We start from the raw sequence: 13,998 nt of genomic DNA on the forward strand, positions 1-13,998 counted from the left end.
GCCCGGCACTCAAGAGAAGTGCCGGGCTCATGGAGTGCAGCCGGCACTCCGCGGGGTTGCTGGTCAGGAGGCCGGGGACGGCAGCGGAGGCAGGTGCTGGCAGGCGGCCAGCAACAAAAATGGCCACCCGGCACCTTGCCTTTAATTAGCGCCGCCCTGGCCGCAGGTAGGCCCCCCGACCCAGCATCTGACGATAATTCAGGGGGCGCTACCGAAGATCGCGGCTGGGGTGCAAGCGGGGCGCTGCGCACGGCAATGGCGTCATCGCCAGCGGCGCAGCGCAGCGCACTAATTGTTCCCACCGCCACTAACCTCCCACTAAATTTCGCAGGAGGCGTTGGCGGCGCCGCGCCCGGGCACTAGTTGCTTTGTGCCCCGTTAGCGCCTTCTTAGGGCGCTAACGAGAGGCGCAAAGCAACCGAATTTTTCCCCCTTGGTCTCCTTACCTAAGGAAAGATATACTTGCCATAGAGGGAGTGCAACGAAGGTTCACCAGACTGGCTCCTGGGATGGGGGGATTGTCCTATGAGGAGAGATTGAGTAGACTCGGCCTATATTCTCTAGAGTTTAGAAGAATGAGAGGTGATCTCATTGAAATATAAAAAATTCTTACAGGGCTTGACAGGGTAGATGCAGGGAGGATGTTTCCCCTGGCTGGGGAGTCTAGAACCAGGGGTCACAATCTCAGAATAAGGGGTCGGCCATTTAGGACTGAGATGAGGAGAAATTTGTTCACAGAGGGTGGTGAATCTTTGGAATTCTCTGCCCCAGAGGGCTGTGGAGGCTCAGTCGTTGAGTATATTCAAGACAGAGATTGATAGATTTTTGGATATTAAGTGAATCAATGGATATGGGGATAGTGCAGGAAAGTGGAGTTGAGGTAGAAGATCAGCCATGATCTTATTGAATGGCGGAGCAGGCTCGAGGGGCCGACTCCCGCTCCTATTTCTTACGTTCATAGTATGGAAAAAGTAAATGCAGATAATTACTTGTTAACAAAATTAAAGCCCATGGGATTAAAGGGACTGTGGCAGCATGGATACAAAATTGGCCAAGGAGCAGAAGGCAGAGAGTAGAGGTGAAGGGTTGTTTTTCAGACTGGAGGGAAGTGTATAGTGCTGCTCCCCAGGGGACAGTATTAAGACCACTGCTCTTTTTGATATATATTAAAGACCTGGACTTGGGTATGCAGGGCATAATTTCAAAGTTTGCAGATGATACGAAACTTGGAAATGTAGTAAACAGCGAGGAGGATAGTAGCAGACCTCAGGAGGACACAGTGCTCGAAATTCTACACAGAAAATGTCGTCATACTGAGCCTCCACTATCTGCAACGTGCTTAGCACCAGGGCTTCAGTACGGCTCTTTTATTCTCTTAGAGAAACCCAGGATGCTGGACACCATCAAGGCTGAAAAGAGTAGCAGAAAGGAGGACGACAGTAATGGGCTTCAGGAGGCCACAGGCAGACTGGTGAAATGGGCAGACACACGGCCGATGGACTATAACGCAGAGAAGTGTGAAGTGATCCACTTTGGTAGGAAGAATGAGGAGAGGCCATATGTTCTAAATAGTACAATTTAAGGAGTGCAAAAAATGTTTCTCTGGGGCAACCCAGCCACAAATTTATGGATTAAAAAAAAACACCATCGTGATTTAGTTTTAATTCAAACTACTTTCAGTTTCATTGGACCGCCTGTTGAACTCTTCTATAAGGGGTGCCCTTGTAAAAGGGGGCAATTGGGGTGCTGATTTCTGTCAGGTTGACACTGAAGCAACTCATTGCCACCTCTATTGGTCCAATTAGATTAGATGCTTTAGCAATTTGTCAAAGCTCCTAGAGATACTTGTCCTGGAGGTTTGACAACAGGTGGCAATGATAGGCTTGGGACCATTAGCTTAAACTAATCCAAGCCTAGAATATGGGAGTAGCTGGGGCGAATCGCAGAGGGGCATTTAAGGGGACGCTAGATAAACATGAGGGAGAAAATAGAAGGTTCTGCTGATAGGGGGGAGATGAAGAGGGGTCGGAAGAGGCCGGTATGGAGCATAAACACCGGCATGGACCAGTTGGGCCAAATGGCCTGTTTCTAGGTTGTGAATCATTGAATGGTTACAGCACAGAAGGCGGCCATTCGGCCCGTTGAGCCCATGCCGGCTCTCTGCAAGAGCACTTCAGCTAGTCCCGGAGCCCTGCAAAATTTTCTCTTTCAGGTACTTATCCAATTCCCTTTTGAAAGCAACGATTGTGTCCGTCTCCACCAGATCCTAACCACTCGCTGCGTAAAAATGTTTTTCCTCATGTTGCCTTTGGTTCTTCTGCCAATCACTTTAAATCTGTGTCCTCTGGTTCTCGACCCTTCCGCCAATGGGAACAGTTTCTCTCCATCTACTCTGTCTCGACCCCTCATGATTTTGAACATCTCCATCAAATCTCCTCTCAACCTTCTCTGCTCCAAGGAGAACAACCCCAGTTTCTCCACATAACTGAAGTCCCGCATCCCTGGAATCATCCTGTAGGATTCACAAAATTCCGGGACCACCTACTCAATGGACATGTGTCTGGAATTTTAAAAAGGGACCGTGTTGGACCTTTTGGAGGAGAAATGTGGACAGAAATATCTCACTATTAGGTGCCTTTGGACTAAACTAGGGCCTATTGGATTGAGTTTGGACATTTTAAATTGTATGCTGGGTTTGCACAAGGAAATGGGATCCTTATAGGGCTGCTAACCCACCTGGGAGGCAGGCCCCCAGGGAGACATTAGCAGTCTAACAAAAGCCCACTTACCAGGGACCCAGATACATACATATTATAATAGTTCTTAAAACGGCTATACAGAAAAACCCTGGCATCAGCAAAACACACAATGGACAGTATCAAGACCTGATTACATTCTAACACCACCATTCAAAAACCCCATCAACACCTTTGGGAATCTTGTATCATGCTAATGCTCAATCAGCCCACCAAAATTCTCACAAAGGGGTCACATCAGAGTTGATCAGCCTGCCAAAATCGCACAAAAGGGAGTCATCTAAAATCAATTGTGCACCTGAGTTTTGGCGCAAAAGTTTAAGCAGCCTCTCAGGTATAACTGGGGGCTTGCTAGTAGCTAAAGAGAACCTCTACAGACGGGCTGAAGAGAGAGAGTGCCGGCGGGCAGCAGCAGCAGACCAGAGCAGAAGAAACGTACCTGAGAACACGCTGGAAAAGCACTTGGACTCAGGGCTCTTTGACTCTGGCTTTGAAACATCTAACTTGCCACACGAGGTTACAGCAACGCAACAAGAAAACCTAACAAGAAGCCGGGGAGTCACTGAAAGATCAACCATCATCCAGCGCTGACTCTAGGGAAAACTTGTTTACCATCAAAACGTCGACTAGTGCGAATACCGAAGACACCGCAACCAGCCAAGGAGTCCACAAGATTGAGGAGAGAGAAAGCAGTGAGCAACTGGTCTAAACTGTGGAGAAATCCTTTGGTGAGCATAGTCCCTGTAATTTCAGAGCCTAACTTAGTTAGTGTAGTGGTGGGAGGCGGTTTTATTCTGCTTTGCTTTTTTTTTCTCTCACTGCATAACCTCTGTGCCCGTTGCGTATACGTTTTTGTTTAGTTAATTCGTGTGGTGTGCGATTTCAAAATAAAATATTTGTTCTTGCACCAAACAGTTGACTGCCGACATCTATCACATCCCCTAAATAATTCCAAGCCCCAGAACCAGGGAGTGGGACGATTCGAACCGTCAAGGCCAATTTAAAAGGCCGACAAACCCACCACCCCCTACAATCCTCGTAAATCTTTTCTGCACCCGCTCTAAGGCCTTCACATCCTTCCTAAAGTGCAGTGCGCAGAATTGGACGCAATACTCCAGTTGAGCCGAACCAATGTTTTATAAAGGTTCATCATAACTTCCTTGCTTTTGTACTTTATGGGCTTTATTTATGAAGCCCAGGATCCCATATATGCTTTGTAATTGTATCCAAATTGATTCAGCTATTGTACTATCATCTCTTGCGCTAGCAGATTTGGTTTTCTAACAGGTAAAAGTGTTTTTTAGATCAATAACTTCCTTGTTCCTTTATTATCTTGTGACTCAAAGATTGTAATTATGTTGACGTGTCCGATTTCACCCGCACCACTTACAGCAAGAATTAATCGATTAGGGATTTTGAGTATAAAGGAAAACACGGACAGCTCGAGGAGCAGCTCGTTCTGGGAACACCTCAGCTCCAGGGGAACTTGCTGGAAACCCCAGGGAGCATGTCGCTCGGATCCCTCGAGTCTGGTCAACCCGTCTCTATTTTTTCCTCAACTTGACACCTTTCTTGAAAAAAAGAAAGGCTTGCATTTCTATAGCGCCTTCCACGTCCTCATGACGTCCCAAAGTGCCTTACAGCCAATGAAGTACTTTTTGAAGTGTAGTCACTGTTGTAATGTAGGAAACGCGGCAGCCAATTTGCGCACAGCAAGCTCCCACAAACAGCAATGTGATAATGACCAGAGTATCTTTTTTTAGTGATGTTGGTTGAGGGATAAATACTGGACTCAGGACACCGGGGATAACTCCCCCTGCTCTTCTTCGAAATAGTGGCCATGGGATCTTTTATGTCCACCGGAGAGGGCAGACGGGGCCTCGGTTAAAAGTCTCATCCGAAAGACGGCACCTCCGACAGTGCGGCACTCCCTCAGTACTGCCCCTCCAACAGTGTGGCACTCCCTCAGTACTGCCCCTCCGACAGTGCGGTGCTCCCTCAGTACTGCACTGGGAGTGTCAGCCTAGATTTTTGTGCTCAAGTCTCAGGACTCGAACCCACAACCTCCTGACTCAGACGAGAGCGCTGCCCACTGAGTCACAACTGAGGGAATTGTAGATGCTGTGGTGTAAAATCTCTCTCCCTTTCTCTGTACTCCTCCTTCATCTCCTCGCTCTCTCTCTGTAACCACTCCCTCCGAAAACTCTCTCTCACCCACCCCCCTGCCCCCAGAGAAATTACTGAAGTGTGTAGACACCCATGGTTCAGCTCCATTTAACAATTGGGAGTTATATACTTTTTCCCGACTGTGATCAAGGTCCGCCTTTGGATAAGTTCTGAAATAACGATCTGAAGACTATGATCAGCACTCAAGGCACTCTCTTTATTTATCCAATTATTTCTTTATGAGTCACATAAAGTCTCTCAGGTGGACGTAAAAGATCCCACAGCCACTATTTCAAAGAAAAGCAGGGGCGTTCTCCCTGGTGTCCTGGGGCCAATATTTATCCCTTAACCAACATCATTAAAACAGATTATCCGGCCATTATCACATTGCTGTTTGTGGGAGCTTGCTGTGCGCAAATTGGCTGCAGCGTTTCCTACATTACAACAGTGACTGCACTTCAAGGTACTTCATTGGCTGTAAAGCACTTTGGGATGCCCTGTGGTCGTGAAAGGCACTATAGAAATGCAAGTCTTCCTTTCTTTAGTTACCAACGCACCTCTTTGGAAGATTCCAGTGGGTCCCAAAATTCTTTATTTGGAGGGAGAGGGGGCCTCGTAGATGGCTCCTCCCCCTCCATTTCTGCCCCAAAGCCTTAGCTCTGGTCAACACAAGGAATGAACTCCCAGATAGAGTAGTAGAAACAAAGGCCCTGCAGTCATTTAAGAGCCAATTGGATGCTGCAATGGCCAGGGTAGAGGGGGGAGGCTTTGCAATATTTCTGGATGGATGAGCTAAAACGGGCCCAATGGCCTCCCTCTTCCTTAATTATCTTGTGACACACTGCAAGGTTGTTTGTGATGTGGGACGACACACTTGAGGGAATTGTAGAGGCATTGCAATAAATCTCCAACTCTTTCTTCCTACCTTCTCCTCTCTTCGCCCCTCTTCTCATCCCCTATCTCTCTCACTCTGAGAAATGACGTCAGGTGGGGACAGAACTGGACTCACAGACAGCAAACCAGGAAATAAAAAGCACTGATTATCATTCACTTTTTTTAAATGACACCGGGAGTGAAATAAAGATTGGAGCATGCACATGGGATTAAGGTGGAAGCTGAACTATCATAAACAAACTTAAAATTATATATATTTATTATTAAAAATCTAGTAATTTTTATCATAACGGAGAAATTTGACATTCCACAAATACAAAATTAGTTTTTATGAGCCAGAATGGTTGTTCAGCAGTCAATACGCCATTTAAACCCCAGTTACACCTCTTTCAACAAGGCTTAACTTTTTATGGGGTGTTTAAGAGCAATATTAGAGCAGAAAAGGGGAAGTTTTCATCAGTTCAAGTGATTTCACTGATTGCCGGCTATGGAGAGTTCCACAGTGCAGCCTGTGGTGGAGCAGGGAATGACGCCAGGCGGGGACAGAACTGGACTCGACTGTGATGTCTTGCAAAGTCAAATAGCCTACTGGCACTCATTGTCAAGGCTCATATACAAAGACTTGCCAGTGACGGGGGCGGGGGGGGTGGGGGGGAGTGGGGGAGTTCTCCCCGGTGTCCTGGGGCCAATATTTACACCTCAATCAACATCACTAAAGCAGATTATCTGGTCATTATCACATTGCTGTTTGTGGGAGCTTGCTGTGCGTAAATTGGCTGCCATGTTTCCTACATTACAACAGTGACTACACTTCAAAAAGTACTTCATTGGCTGTGAAGCGCTTTGCGACATCCTGAGGTTGTGAAAGGCGCTATAGAAATGCAAGTCTTTCTATTTTTTTGCTTTACTGAGCACTCTTTCTATGTTATCATTCTGAAATTTGTCCTTTACTAGTTTGAGCCTGCGGCTCCTTGTTCTAATTTCACCATTTAATTTAAAGTAATATTCCAGATTTACCTTTTCCATACTGTTTACTACCTTATATGCATCGACAAGTCTCAGCTGCTTCCCTTCAAGGTTGAAGAGCAGGGGAGTTCTCCCCGGTGTCCTGGGGCCAATATTTATCCCTCAACCAACATCACTAAAAACAGATAGTCTGGTCATTATCACATTGCTATTTATGGGAGCTTGCTGTGCACAAATTGGCTGCCGCGTTTCCTACATTACAACAGTGACTACACTTCAAAAAAAGTACTTCATTGGCTGTAAGGCGCTTTGGGACGTCATGAGGTCGTGAAAGGCACTATATAAATGCAAGTCTTTCTTACAAGGCTGAAAAGCTCAACTGACTAAAAGCGGGGGTATGGGATTGAGCGTGACTGCTCTTTCAAAGAGCCAACATGGGCACGACGGGCTGAATGGTCTCCCTCTGTGCTGTATGTTTATGATTCTATGATACTACGATTCATAGTTCAGGCACCTATCACTACAGTGTCCAGTTCTGTTCACCACACTTTAGGAAGGATGTGAAGGCCCTTGAGAGGGTGCAGAGGAGATTTACCAGAATGGTTCTGGGGATGGGGGATCTTAGCTACAAGGACAGGTTGGAGAAGCTGGATTTGTTTTCATTAGAGCAAAGGAGGTTGCGGGGTGATCTGATAGAGGTGTACAAGATTATGACGTGTTTGGATAGGCTAGACGGGGAAAGGCTGTTCCCACTAGTTGATGGTACAAGGACTAGGGGACACAGATTTAAGATTCTGGGCAAGAGATACAGGGGGGGATGTGAGGAAAAACTTTTTTTACGCAGCGAGTGGTGAGGGCCTGGAACTCGCTGCCGACGGAAGTGGTGGAAGCGGAGACACTCGATGTTTTCAAGGGGAGACTGGATAGGCACTTGAGGGAAATAAACTTGCAGGGCTACGGGGATAGAGCGGGGGAATGGGACTGACTGGATTGCTCTACAGAGAGCCGGCACGGACTCAATGGGCCGAATGGCCTCCTTCTGTGCCGTTATGACTATGGGCTGGATTTTCATTGAGAAGGCATGTAGGAGGCGGGACTACAATTTTCAGGGTTGTAGTCCCGCCTCCATCGAGTTGTGGCCAACCCACGCGATTTTCACTTGATTGACCTTGTTGACCCCGCCCAGCGGGCTCAGCAGGCCAATTAAGGGCCACCCGGCAACAGTTGACGTCACAGATTGACATTTCATCTGTCAAAAGCTTTTGACAGATGAAATATCAGCGTTTGACAGCTGTTTGAAGCTGTCAAACACTGACAATCTGTACTCCAGGTTAATTCCTTCCTCTCAGGCTGATTTAGAGATCTCTCCAGAACAGAAAGCTGAATGCTGCAACTTTTGACAGCTCGCGGCCATTCTGCTTTCTGTGCCGGTGAGATGAGGGACTCCCGAGACCTGAAGGAAGGAAGGCTGTAAAGGTAAGTAAATGTAAGTAAAACTTATTTAAACACTTTACACACACCAAACACACTTACCTCTGCACTCATGCACCCATCACTCACCTGAACACCGGACATCTCGAACCCTCCAAGCCCTTCAGCCAGACAGTCCGCCTCGCTAACTTGGCGTGGTTTGGAGCCGTTGGGAATCCCACACTTCAGGAATAAAAATAGGGATTAGGCTAAAAACTGTCTGTTAACTACCTGTTAACAGGCAGTTAATTGGCACTAATCCCCTTCCCGCCTCGGGGAGGCGGCTCCCAGCACAGGTCGGATACCCGCCTCCTGGGAAACGGGCATGGAGGCGGGTTGGGGGCGGGATGGGTTCTTGCCCCCCCACCCCCGATTCTGCAATTTCCCCCCCACTCCCGCCTCCACGGTGATTGGAAATTCGAGCCCTATGACTATGACTCTATATCACTTCATGGTTCTTCTCTGCATTGCCTCCAAAGCTTGACTCTCTCCATTGTGTTTCAGTGACCAGGACTGTGTGTAGTACTTGAGGTGTGGTCTGACCAGGACACCATACAGTTCAATCATGACTTCCTCTGAATTGTAGTCGATTGTTTTTGGCTATACACTTCACATTCAATTGATTTTGTTGACTGCCTTTCTGCATTGCTTGGACATGTTGAGCGCCAAGTCTGAGGGTTGGATTTGTCTCCAGGATCTCACTTGAAATAGAGTGGGATCATGGCAGAAACATGGGGCAGTGAGGCTTAACCCCCTGCCTCACTGCCCGGACCTTAGTTTCCTTCCCCCCTGCACCGCCACTTGCTGCCCACCACATGCAAATGTCAGTAGAAGGGGCTGGGTCCAACTTGCCTTCCCAGTTCTTTCCCACTGGAGCTAGTCAGCCGTGCCTCAGTTGCTTGCACCCTCAGCCGAGTCAGAAGGTTGTGGGTTCCAGCACCGTCCCAGAGACTATGAGCACAAAAAATCTAGGCCGACACTCCCAGTGCAGTGCTGAGGGAGTGCTGCACTGTCGGAGGTGCCATCTTTCGGATGAGACGTTAAACCGAGGCCCCGTCTGCCCTCTCAGGTGGACGTAAAAGATCCCACGGCCACTATTTCAAAGAAAAGTAGGGGCGTTCTCCCTGGTGTCCTGGGGCCAATATTTATCCCTTAACCAACATCATTAAAACAGATTATCCGGCCATTATCACATTGCTGTTTGTGGGAGCTTGCTGTGCGCAAATTGGCTGCAGCATTTCCTACATTACAACAGTGACTGCACTTCAAGGTACTTCATTGGCTGTAAAGCACTTTGGGATGCCCTGTGGTCATGAAAGGTGCTATAGAAATGCAAGTCTTCCTTTCTTTAGTTACCAACGCACCTCTTTGGAAGATTCCAGTGGGTCCCAAAATTCTTTATTTGGAGGGAGAGGGGGCCTCGTAGATGGCTCCTCCCCCTCCATTTCTGCCCCAAAGCCTTAGCTCTGGTCAACACAAGGAATGAACTCCCAGATAGAGTAGTAGAAACAAAGGCCCTGCAGTCATTTAAGAGCCAATTGGATGCTGCAATGGCCAGGGTAGAGGGGGGAGGCTTTGCAATATTTCTGGATGGATGAGCTAAAACGGGCCCAATGGCCTCCCTCTTCCTTAATTATCTTGTGACACACTGCAAGGTTGTTTGTGATGTGGGACGACACACTTGAGGGAATTGTAGAGGCATTGCAATAAATCTCCAACTCTTTCTTCCTACCTTCTCCTCTCTTCGCCCCTCTTCTCATCCCCTATCTCTCTCACTCTCTGAGAAATGACGTCAGGTGGGGACAGAACTGGACTCACAGACAGCAAACCAGGAAATAAAAAGCACTGATTATCATTCACTTTTTTTAAATGACACCGGGAGTGAAATAAAGATTGGAACATGCACATGGGATTAAGGTGGAAGCTGAACTATCATAAACAAACTTAAAATTATATATATTTATTATTAAAAATCTAGTAATTTTTATCATAACGGAGAAATTTGACATTCCACAAATACAAAATTAGTTTTTATGAGCCAGAATGGTTGTTCAGCAGTCAATACGCCATTTAAACCCCAGTTACACCTCTTTCAACAAGGCTTAACTTTTTATGGGGTGTTTAAGAGCAATATTAGAGCAGAAAAGGGGAAGTTTTCGTCAGTTCAAGTGATTTCACTGATTGCCGGCTATGGGGAGTTCCACAGTGCAGCCTGTGGTGGAGCAGGGAATGACGCCAGGCGGGGACAGAACTGGACTCGACTGTGATGTCTTGCAAAGTCAAATAGCCTACTGGCACTCATTGTCAAGGCTCATATACAAAGACTTGCCAGTCATGCAACATTGGGAAGTGGACACCAGTATGAATCAGCATTTTCAGGGTAGAAATTATTGTGATGTGAGCTATGTTGGGAGCAAGGTTACTTCAGGACTCAGTTCCAATTAGCAGTAGAATTTATGTAGCCTGCCCTTCCGTTGAACAAAGTCTCTCCTTTCATTTATGTCTGCTGCTAGGCAACTATCGAAGGAATATCTTCAATGCTTAACGCACATTCTTTAATTGTTCAACATTTACATACTTATGACAGGAGCACTTTGTCACAGTAACGAAATCGCTGATATCCAGAGCTTTATTTACCCCTCTCTAGGTTAGCACCAAAGAAAACACTGGCCCGCAATTTGCATTCAGCGGTAAAGCAATGGCTGACCTGGAAGAAAGCCACCCACAAAGATCTCGTGATCTCAGTCGCGAAAACCTCAGCTTTCCTCGACCTCAATTTGATTGTAGCGCTGTCTATAGGGGATCTCCAGCGCACAGCAGCTGTGATGTCATCCAGCTGTCTAAGCAGCCAATCACATTGAAGAATTCTCACAGACAGGAAACTAGGAAATAAAAAGCACCAATTATCATTCACTTTTTTAAAAATGTTACAGAGAGCGAAATAAAGATTGGAACATACACATGGGGTGAAGGTAGAATCTGGAATATCAAACAAATTTAAAAATTTTTTAAATTATTTTAAAAATCTAGTAATTTGTATCATAATGGAGAAATTTGATATTCCACGAATATAAAATCCGTTTTTCAGGGCCAGAACAGTTGTTCAGTAGTCAATACGCCATTAAAACCGCAGTTACTTCTCTTTCAATGAGGCTTAACTTTTTATGGAAATAACAGCAGAAAATGCTGGAAAAACTCAGCAGGCCAGGCAACATCCGTGGAGAGAGAAACAGAGTCAATGTTTCAGGTCGAAACCCTTCGTCAGGACTGAGAGAAAAGGCAGGAAATGAAACAAAAGGCAGTTTGGGGGTTGGGAAATGGGGGAGGGGATGAAAGAAGAGACATTAAGAGATATTCAAGGTGAGACGAGATGGTAATAGGACAGGTAAAGAAACAGACAATGGCTCTAGATGAAGTGTGAAATGCGCTGGCAGTGTGAGAGACAGCTGCCATGTGGGAGAGAGAAAAAAGGAAAAGTCACAAACCAAAAGTATGGATAAAAAATATAAAAATATAATAGGGGCCGAGGTTATGATCTGAAATTGTTGAACTCGATATTGAGTCCGGAAGGCTGCAAAGTGCCTAATCGGAAGATGAGGTGCTGTTCCTCGAGTTTACGCTGAGCTTCCGTGGAACAATGCAAGAGACCGCGGACAGTGAGGTCTGAGTGGGAATGGAGCGGTGAATTGAAATGACAGGCGACCGGAAGCTCGGGGTCACCCTTACAGACTGAACGGAGGTGTTCCGCAAAGCAGTCACCCAATCTGCGTTTTAACTTTTTATGGGGTGTTTAACAGCAATATTAAAGTGGAAAAGGGGAAGTCATTGTCAGTTCAAGTGATTTCGCTGATTGCCGGCTCTAGGGAAATACACAGTGCAGCCAGTCGCAGAGCAGGAAATGATTGACCGCACCATCAGGGTTTCTGCATTTATCTGCGCCTGTTATAAATCCTGAAGTCACAGTCAGTTTCAGAGAGGTAATGACGGCGAACACCGACAGTTTCACCGTCATAACCACCTCAAAATCCGGGCCATTCTCTAAATAGAAAGAAAGACTGGCATTTCTATAGCGCCCGTCACAGCCTCAGGACGTCCCAAAGCGCATTACAGCCAATGAAGTACTTTTTGAAGTTCGGTCACTGTTGTAATGTAGGAAACGCAGCAGCCAATTTGCGCACGGCAAGCTCCCACAAACAGCAATGAGATAATGACCCAGATTATCTGTTTTTAGTAATGTTGGTTGAGGGATAAATATTAACCAGTACACTCGGGAGAACTCCCCCCTGCTCTTCTTCGAAATAGCGGGATCTTTTACGTCCACCTGAGAGAGCAGACGGGACCTCGGTTTTAGGTCTCATCCGAAAGACAGCACCTCCGACACTGCAGCACTCCCTCAACACTGCACTGGGAGTGTCAGCCTAGTTTTTTTGTGCTCAAGTCTCTGGAGTGGGACTTGAACCCACAACCTTCTGACTCAGAGGAAAGAGTGCTGCCCACTGAGCCACGACTGACACAAAAGGTGGCAGCTATGCCTCAGCTGGTTACAACAGTGAGTAACTAAGCCATACGGTGCAGGATGATCCCAGGTTTGATTCCCAGTCTACATGAGTGCGTGATCTCTGCCAAGACCATGGTTACGCTTGGCATTAGTCCCCCAATCTACTACATAGTATTACAGTAAACTCTTGTTTAAACGGCACTTAATCATCCAGAATTCTTTAATAACCGGCAAAATAGATAACCGGTAATCTTGCCGAATCCATCCAGCACTCGTTTTTCCGAGTCAAAGTTTCCCGCAGTGGCCGAGTTAGTCCGTGGTTTTTATTTTTTTTGTTAAAAATTGCCTATCTCTCTGTTATCCGGAGTTTTTTCATCAATCACCACCATCCCGGTCCCATCGGTGCCAGATACGATACGGTATTTACAGCACAGAAACAGAGCCATTCGGTCCAACTGGTCCGTGCCGGTGTTTGTGCTCCACTCGAGCCTCCTCCCATCCCTCTTCATCTCACCCAATCTATTCCTTTCGCCCGGATGTGTTTATCTAGCTTCCCCTTAAATGCCTCCATACTATTTGGCTCAACCACTTCCTGTGGTGGCGAGTTCCGCATTCCCACCACTCTCTGGGTGAAGAAGTTGAGGGCAATCTAGGGAAGGAGGATGGGGGAGCTCAACTCATCTCAATTATAGGCAAACTCTTAGAATGCATAATTCAAGCTAGCATTAGCAGACCTTTAGAAATGCATGGCTTAATCAAGGCCAGTCAGAATTTGTCAAAGACAAGTGCTTTTTTTTTTGAACAAGTGGACAATTGGATAGATAAAGGGAACGTAGTGAATGCAGTTTATATGGATATTCAGAAGGCATCTGATAAAATATCTCAGAAGGTTTGGTACAAAAATTCAGACATATGGGGCTGGATTTTCATTGAGGAGGCGGGACTACAACTTTTGGGGTTGTAGTCCCGCCTCCATCGGGTTCTAGCCAACCCACGTGATATAGACTTGATTGACCTTGTTGAGCCCGCCCAGCGGGCTCAGCAGGCCAATTAAGGGCCACCCGGCGACGTCACAGATTGAAATTTCATCTGTCAAGACCTTTTGACAGATGAAATATCAGCGTTTCACAGCTGTTTGAAGCTGTCAAACACTGACAATCTGTACTCCAGGTTAATTCCTTCCTCTCAGGATGATTTAGAGATCTCCTCAGAACAGAAAGCAGAGGCTACAGATTTTGACAGCTGGCG

The 13,998-nt window shown here is 46.6% G+C and overlaps 1 protein-coding gene across 9 annotated transcripts in view; it reads right to left on the reverse strand.

Annotated features, from left to right (window-relative positions):
* LOC147108031 (N-acetyllactosaminide beta-1,3-N-acetylglucosaminyltransferase 3-like) overlaps positions 1-13,998 on the reverse strand; it is a 58,866-nt gene that overhangs the window by 10,523 nt on the left and 34,345 nt on the right. For 5 of the 9 annotated variants that reach the window (XM_086004448.1, XM_086004450.1, XM_086004452.1 and 2 more), the window contains one exon: positions 10,960-11,134. The exons of 3 other annotated variants lie outside the window; for them this stretch is intronic. The gene's annotated coding sequence lies outside the window, so the exon portion shown is untranslated. Of the gene's footprint in view, positions 1-8,342; positions 8,366-10,959; positions 11,135-13,998 lie in introns of those variants that run through there. One more of the 9 variants, XM_086004456.1, reaches the window with a different exon arrangement.

Source organism: Somniosus microcephalus, chromosome 13 (assembly GCF_052327205.1).
Source record: "Somniosus microcephalus isolate GS21.2 chromosome 13, FLI_Smic_1.0, whole genome shotgun sequence".
NCBI lineage: Eukaryota > Metazoa > Chordata > Chondrichthyes > Squaliformes > Somniosidae > Somniosus > Somniosus microcephalus.